This window comes from Cariama cristata, unplaced genomic scaffold, assembly GCF_000690535.1.
Source record: "Cariama cristata isolate BGI_N322 unplaced genomic scaffold, ASM69053v1 scaffold14779, whole genome shotgun sequence".
In the NCBI taxonomy this organism is placed as follows: Eukaryota; Metazoa; Chordata; class Aves; order Cariamiformes; family Cariamidae; genus Cariama; species Cariama cristata.
In genome coordinates, this window is record NW_009635358.1 from 1 (window position 1) to 8728 (window position 8728).

Sequence of the window (8728 nt, forward strand, 5' to 3'; positions counted from 1 at the left end):
CCGTGGGAAGCCCGCGCTGGAGCAGGCTGTGCGTTGGCTGCATTCTGGTTGAATTAGAAGAGAATCTGGGAGGACCGGTTTCAGATGGCAGCGGTCCTGTTTTAACTCAACTTATACTGCTTCTCCTACCCACTATCAGCAGGGTTCATAGAAAAGCGACTACTGTCGGTATCTTTGGTGATGTTATATGAATGCTGTTCAGAAACCTTTGGTATATATACAGTTGCTGCAAAAGCTGCTGTGGGAGTAAAACAAGTATGGAAAACCAGGTTTCCTTAATAATTGGGTTTTACATTTCAAGTATTTTTTATTTAAAAATATCACTTCCCCTCTTAAGTGGTAGTTAGCATTTACTATGAATAATAAGCTGATAGTTCCTTTTTGTTGCAATCTCATATGTTGGGTTTGACCGTGTCTCTTCCAAGATGATCTGTGGTACCACTCAGTGTTCCTCAGCACCTGACTTTGTTTCAACTTCAGGCGGTATTACTGATGTGGCTGGACTGTATGTTTGAGCAAAGTCTTTAGTTTTCTGAGATATTTGAGTCCTGTTTCTGAGTGTATTCAAAAATTTTATGAGTATGTAGTACATTGGGATATCTTATGAACTGGTTTCTGAAAAATTGTCTATCAGTCCCTCTTTATGTCATAGTGTATGGTCAACACTAATAAGAGCAACATATTAAAAACTTCTGGATATAAGACCAACTTTGATGCGATTAGTATTGAAGTCAAGTACTTGCAGTGTCCTATGTCAGCAATTTATTTAAGTGTTTGATAAGTAATCTTGACTGAAGTGCTATAAAAGCAATTCCAGGGTATAAACTTGGGCCTGGATGGCATACTTTGGAGTGACTGTAGGAGAAGGCGGCATATTTGATCTCTACAGGATCTTAACTAGGACCATATGACTCTCTTATAGTATTTAAGATCTGCTTAATATATTGACTTACTGACAAGAGTGTATTTGTCTTCTGAGAACACATCTAAACCCCGAGTTCTTTTTTAAGTTTAAAGAGAAAGAGATTGATTCTAGGAAGGAAGGGGTTTTTTAATTCCATATGCATTTGCTACGTGACTTCTATTACTGTATGCTCATCAGACCTCCCTCAGTTCCTCGTTTAGTACTAAGTACACTTTAATTCTAAAAGTGTGTATTTCACTTTGCTTTGCTTTTGGCTTTAGTTTTGGGGGGGGGGTTGGGGGTTTTTTGTTTGTCTTTTTTTCCCCGACCGAAAACTGAATAGATTAATGTATCAGCTGCTTTTACCTTTATTTCTGTAATGGTATCTATATTTGTCTCTCTGGCTATGATCTCTCTTTTGTTAGTGTTAGAAGTATTTATTTTTGGCAAAATGCAGGTAGGCTTTAATTTTTCTGCCAGCAAAATACAAACAAACCTCGAAAAGGCATAAATAATGATTCCAGGTGGCTGTCTCGATGTGCAGATCTCAGCGCTAGTTGGTCCTATCTAGATCTAGATGAGAACACTTACACGGCTTCACCAATACAGCCTCTAAATTAAAATTATTTAATTTTTATTATGATAATGGAATTATTTCTTTTTTACCAGAATTGAAGGGAAGATAGAGGAAACAAGTGTATTTCTTTTTCAAATGGTGAATTTGAGAAAGTCAGCGATTCAAATTAATTGATTTTTTTTTTCAGTGACAAACTGAAAAACATGAACAGACATTTATTTTCTCCCCAAAATAGCATTTGTCTTTAAAAAAAAGTGTTAAGATTAAAAAATAAATGCATCAACTTGTCAGAATTTACTCGTGCTCTCATATTTTTTCAGTGATGTTTATCACTTTAACCGGAAACTGTGTGTACTTTGGGAGTCATGCGTCTTGCTAGGAAATCCAAGAAAAAAACAAATAATTATTTTCAGAATGTAAATCTTATTTAGAGACCCCTCGATACAGGCAATCTGTTGAACTTTGCTTTTGATTTTGGGATGCAACAAAACATGATTAGACTTTGCCACAGAGACACCAATCAATATGATAGTTAAAGTTGCTATTTTGAAGGATTTTGTTAAAAATGTCTTCCTTTTTCAGATTCTGAACTTTTGCTAGTTATTTGCTTATTTCAAGGCAGGTTGACAAGCATTATTACATCATCTGAAGTTAAACTTATAGCAGAACATACTTCTGGGTGTCGCTGCCTCTGTGATTCAGGTTGTTCTGGAAGAACCTAAAGTGATGGAAATTCTTTGAGCTGAAAACTGATGAGGATGAAACTTTACCTCTTACATCGAATTCCTCACAAATGCAGTTCTCTAATAGAAGAGCATACTGAATGGTTAAACATCTCGGTGTGCAAGTTAACAATAACAAGTTGATAGACCAGAAGTAACGCTATGTGTTTTAATTTGGCTGTTGGGTTTTGGGTATTCACGGAAGCACAGTACCAGTTTCAAAGTGGAAGTCCTGATGGTGTGGTTGGTGTTGGTGTGAGCAGGCAGCTGAGGATTTTGGGTTGGAGGGTCAGAAGGAGAAGCCCGCTGAGGGAGGCTGTAACACTGTGGTCCCCTCGAGACCTTGCAGTGGGGCTGTAGTTGACGGCAGCTCCTTTCTGCAACCACCCTGGTCCTGAGCCTGACAGCTTTTATCACCCCATCAGCTCTTTTGGCAGCAGCTCTTCAGGGCTACCTGAGCCTCTGTGGCTCTGCCCGTTGTTGCATTTAGAGTGGGGTCCATTCACACCGGGAGGTGCCAGAACCCCACAGAGGGTGGCTTTGGCCTGTTGGCTTCTCACCAGGTGTCTGAACGCATGGTACCCCTCATACTGAGCAGGGTTCCCGTTACGACGTCATCAGAGGGCTAAAACTAACTTGTTTCACGGCAGTCTAAACCCAGCTCAGGTTCATTGTTAGTGGGTAAACCGACCAACACTTGCTGAATTCTGTTTTGTGGTGACAAGAAAAGCTGACATCAAAGGGTTGAAGTAACTTTGCTAATAGTTGACTGCCCCAGGGTGGGTTTCTCTGTGGTAACTTTTCTGACAGCTCTTGCTTAAAACCTGGAAAGTCAGAAGATCCTAAGGTCACACTAGCATGGCCTGTATTCCCACTGAAATCAAGACGAAGTGTACTTTTGCCCTTTATGCTGCCCAAGTTTCTGCCCTCCCTGAGCTTGCCTCAGGAGGCCTCTGGCAGGGAGGATTTGACACAAGTTTGTGCAGAAGCACTGGAGATTTTTCAGCATTCCCTCTTGCGTAGGCCCCACTGGGTCCCACTTAACCTGCCCTTGATTAAGAACAGTTAACTGCAGCGCATCTTGCACTTTAGTGGAGAGCAACACCTGAAATAGTATAAATTCTTAATTGAAATCTCATTATCTTTGGAACAATGCTAAAAGAAGCCCTAAAACCATTACAGTTATTGTTCTGCTTGAACCAGGTTTAATAATGTGTAATGTATGAGGCTTCTACTTTCTGTTCTGTGTTGTTCTCTTTAGAGTTTTAATAAGATTTTATGTTGTTTTAATTAATTGAACATCATGTTATGAAACTGATGTACCAATTATTTTTCCCCGGGCATCAAAGATGTTACCAACAAAAACGTGAAATGTCAGAATTTATTATAAAAAGAAAAAAATATTGCAAAAATGATTTGTGACAGAAGGAGGTAGGATAATGTACAGAACCAAAATAGCTTCTTTTAATTGTAAAATGCTCTTAATTGCTATTTTAAAAGAGTTTGGAAGAGGATTACATATGTTTATGTATTTGAGGAAGGCTGAAAGTATATATGAATTCCATAGGTGGCAAAATATGAGATGTCTTACTGTTATATGTTGGTGCATTGAAACTTTAGATCATTTTCTGTGAAACAAATACACAGTCTTGTATGTATAAATAATTTTTCTACTATGAACGGTCATTTGTAATTAACAAATCTCAGGTGCATTTCATTATGGATTGCTGACAGAGAAAAACAACTTTGTCCTTTCTTTTTTCGCAAGACTTTTTTTTTTTTTTCCCCAGGCTTTGAGACAGTTGCGCACTTCAGCCTTTCTGGCTGCTTGTTGTAAGAGACAATCAGTATTAATTTTTGAAGTACTGGGATGCCAGTGGAACTAGTAGAAGCAGATGCTCCCAAACTATCCAACAGGACTTCCAGACATTGCCTGAGTAACTGAGTGGAAGTAGATGTTCCCGTAGAGGATGTTGCTGCCTTTGTGCTGCTACTGTTTCATCTCTGGAAAACTGGGAGAGGGAAAAATTAGACATGCAGAAAGCAGCAGCATAATTTTTGCTGCAGAAAGATTGCTGAAAGAATGACAGGGTGAGTGTGCTGACAGAATGTGCAGGTGTGATGGGTTTAGACATTCATTGGAGTATGGGGCTCAGGACCTCCATATTTGTTGGGAGCAGACTACTTTCTAAAATCTAGAAAACTATGCTAGCTTGTAATGGACCTAATGATTTTACTTTCAGAAAATTGTGTGTATGACTATATGCATGTTTATATGATTTCCCTCCTACTCACCCAACCCTGAAACACAGAGTTGTCAAAGGCAGATGTCTAAGCCCATTCTTAGACACCTCAGTAGAGGTGACTGATTTTCTGACGTACAGAACACTTGCAATTCCAACTTTAATCCACATATTTTGTTCGCTTTGTTGCATTTGCTTACCCATTTGCCTGTTTATAAGGGTAATCTTTTCTGAAGACAAGGCCTGATTTGTTAAAGAAAGCTTTTGTATATTCTCTTAGTTGAATGTAGCTTTCAAATATGAATTTTGATCCCTTCTTAATTCTGGGTCTTGTAGAATTTAAAACTGTAACAGTATTAGATGCAACTTACACAGATTGTTTTCTGCATGACAAAGTTATGCTTTTAGTTTCCACTCATCAACATTTGATGCTCTCTTAGAGGACTAACTCTTATCCTTTTTTATCATGAAAAATGTGTTGGGAACCTGGAAATGCCTTAATGATATTCATAGGCTTATCTTCCCAATAGAAAAGACCTTTTTATCTTTCTTTTTAATCAACTCATTAGCATGAAACTCAGAGATGTAATCATACCAGACTGGAATTGGGGTCATGCCATAGGCTAGCTGAACGGGAGGCTTCATGGCATAATGATGTATAGCTATTTCACAACAATGCTTTTAACTCAGTAAGTCTGCCCTTAATTACGTTTTAAATCTCATTTGAGAAATTTTTATCATTATGTAAATTGCTTAGTAAATGCTCTCATTCTAAGACTCAATAAAAGTTTTGCTTATGGACTGGGGGAGCAAATGATTTAAAAGCTTGATGGAGGGACGGAGAGCTTCTTTCCCGCTTTGTTCGGAGTGACAGAGCTTCGTTGTATTAGCTGAGGTGGTCTATATGATAACAAAACATTAGTCTCATCACTGTTAGATTCTCACTGTTAGATTGTTTGGAAACAAAATAGGTCCCAAAATCTTACCTGAATTAGTTGTGTTTTGATCTGAAAACAAAAAACAAAAAAAACCAACAAAACCAAACCAAAAAACCCCAAACCACAACTACTGGTTCTTAGAAGATTCATGGTATTTAAAAAAGGGAACTCCAGTTGGACCAGTAGGGTCTCACAAAGCAGAAGAAATTCTTTGGTGTTTTGTTCCATCATTAATCTGAATCATAGTATTTTCAGTCTAGAACAAACAATCACTTGTTTCTAAAAAAAAACCACCACATTTCTTTCTGTTCAAATACTTTGAAGATAGTGACTAGCTCACAAGGACAGACTGTCATAGAGTAGTGCAAACTGGCCTTCTGTTGCTAGAACCGAAAGAAATAGATCAAGTGCATCATGCACTGAATCTACCACTCGTGCTTAAAATGCATTTGACTACTGTGCTGTAGCCATTAATTCAACATCTCCAGAACTGTTAACACCCACAAAACCATTCGTCTATCTAGCAGACAGAAGAATAAGCTGTGATCCTGGAAGAGGTGCCATGTACATGGATCTTTGTGCCTCCAAAGGCTGCTGGAGTCTGCAGGGGTGTTGAAAAAAATGCCTGAAACTCTCTGAACCCTCGCACAGAGTTTAATGCTTTAGGCAGAGTCAGAAATGTGCAGGAGTTTAGAAGCCATTAAATAAAAGCAAGTAGGATGATTAATTTGAAATCCAGTCTCTAAGGTGTACTGGACAGAGTTGCAAAATACAGACAATGACTCCATTTTCTCTATCTGTAGAAGCCATAAGGAGGTTGGGAAAAAAAATAAATTGAAGGGGAATCTTTTTTGGTTATACTAGTTGTTGGTAAAAATTGACAGCCTATGCCAAGCCCTAAGAGCTACTCTATCCACTTCAAGTCCATGGAGCAGAGACCTATTCTTTATAGATGTGCTTTGCCTCAGTAGTATTGTTAGAATAAAAAAAGATACTGGTTTGAAACAAGTTTGTCAGGTGCCTGGAGAAGGCAGAACTGAAATGATGTTTAACCACTGAGAATGTAAAATATAAGGAGAAAGAAACCCACATTCTTGAGAAGTTTTGAGGTCACCACAGAAGAACACAAAAATAAGTTTTGTACTCACAGAAGGTTGTATTTTAAAGAGAGGAAGAAAGCAGAAGAAAAAAAAGAGGAAGGAAAGGAAAAGAAAAAGAAAGAGAGGGAGGGAAAAGAGGAAAAGACAGGAAAGGAAAGGGAGGAAAGAAGAATGCGAAAAAAAGAGGAAGGAAAAGAGAGGAGGAAAAGAAAGGAAGTGAAGAAGGGAAGAAAGGAAGAGAAAAGCTAAAGGGGAAGGAAGAAAAAAGGAAGGGAGGAAAAGAGAGAAAAAAGGAAAATGGAAAAAAGGGGGATTACATAATTCATACTTTCTGTACAGTATGAGAGATTTAAGAAAATATGCTACTAATTTAAGCTATTGAAAATGTTTAGCTGGGTTTTTTTTCCAGAAATTATTTAGGGGAAATTTAATATGCTCTGTTAATATAAATATGAAGGGGATGATGAGTTCAACTAACTACACAGATGGAGAGGGATTATAGAAGTGTAGGATCTTTGTTTTGTTTTAAGTAATTTTATTATAGCTTTTCTAGCTATTTCAGTATTAGCATTACAGAAACAGTACTGTATAGTACTTCTGAGCTATTTATAGCCACACAGGTATTACTGGCTAATGCTTCGAGTACATGTATGTAATTATGCAGTCTGACTTTAGTTTTTTTTAGTTACTGTCAGTAAAGATCATTTTTTTCCTCTATGTTGATTTCCTTTAATTGGCTGGTGCTGTGTTTGGTTTTGTGAGCCCCCATACCTCAATTAATGCCACTTATTTCATTAGTAACTTTATACAGTACCTAGAAAATGTAAAATACTTCACTGGAAATGAAAAGTACAATTCCAAGGATGGAACGGTGTTTGCAGAGGGGGATTTAAGTGATTTAATTTCTTTTAATTGTTACATAATTAATTTTGTTTCTACCTTGTATAAAAGATAAATGTTTTGTCAGCTGTGCTGCATTAATTTCCATGTCTTAGTCTGACTCATGTAGTCCAACTAGTGTAACTAATTCCTTCTTTCTAGGACTTCATTTTACTCCCAGCCTTACCAGTCCCTCTCTCATGTATTGCCAAAATAATGGCAGATTTTGCCATGTGTCGTGTCCTTTATATGTCATGCCTATATATTACATGTGGGATATGAACGCTATTGACACTGATTAATTATTTCTGATAAAGTATCTCAAACTGTATTGAATTCTTATTGGATTATCTCTGCTGTGCGGAGGCTGACAGGACTTTCAGCGCACTAGGTTTCACAGCGACGGCTCTCTGTTTTACAGGGCTCCGTGTAAAATAAAATGTGTGGAGCCGCAGCTGAATTTCTTTTACCTCCCGAGAGGAGGAGGGCAGTGCGGATGCCAGCTCCTAAGGGGAATGCTAGCAGTAGTCCCAAGGGGGAGAACTGAGCTGGGCAAGTGAGAACTCTGTCCATCCCCTGGCTTTCTGGCAGTGTTGGGTGCGCTGTCTTACAGCCTTAGTGTGCTACTCTCCTGAAATCATGCACAGACGTTTCAAGGGCTCAGGACAACAGCGAAACAGCCAGAGCAAATTTCCTCGCCTTGTTTTGTCCAAGAAGATTGTTCCCCTCAAGACAAGTTTATTTCATCTCCTTATCTTTCTTAGTTCTTTGACTTCGTTCGAGACTTATTCCAAATAGTATAATAATGCAAACACATATTTTTTAATGTGTAGAAACCTGAAATAGCTGTTCAGCAAGGTTTCTATGAACAAATATTATAGTACCTTTTATCATCTAACTTTATAGTTCATCTTAATAAAGGAGGATTTCACTCTGAAATTCTTAGGCAGATCTATGCTTGATGGAGTTGCAGTTCTTTCTAAGCAGTTCAGCTCCCTCTAAGCAGTAACTTGTGATCAAAAGGATGGTTTTCATTTTTCTATCTGCTCTTTTTAAGGGAATCTATTTCCCCACAGCCTCAGCAATGACCACTACAGCAAAAACACAGTGTACAGAGTCAACTTCAGTCTGACTGTAACTCAGTAGAATTATACCAGGATTGATTTTTTCCGTCCTCTGCAGTTCCTCCATGTGTTTGAACACACTGGAAAAGATGAAAATGCAATAAATAGTCTATATTTAGGCTATATTCTATGCTTCTTTGTATGATGTGTGATGACAGCATACTTTTGCAGTTTATGAGATGAAATAGGTCTGCTTTATTCTTGTCAAGAAAAACAATCTTGTTTATATTGATCTCTCACT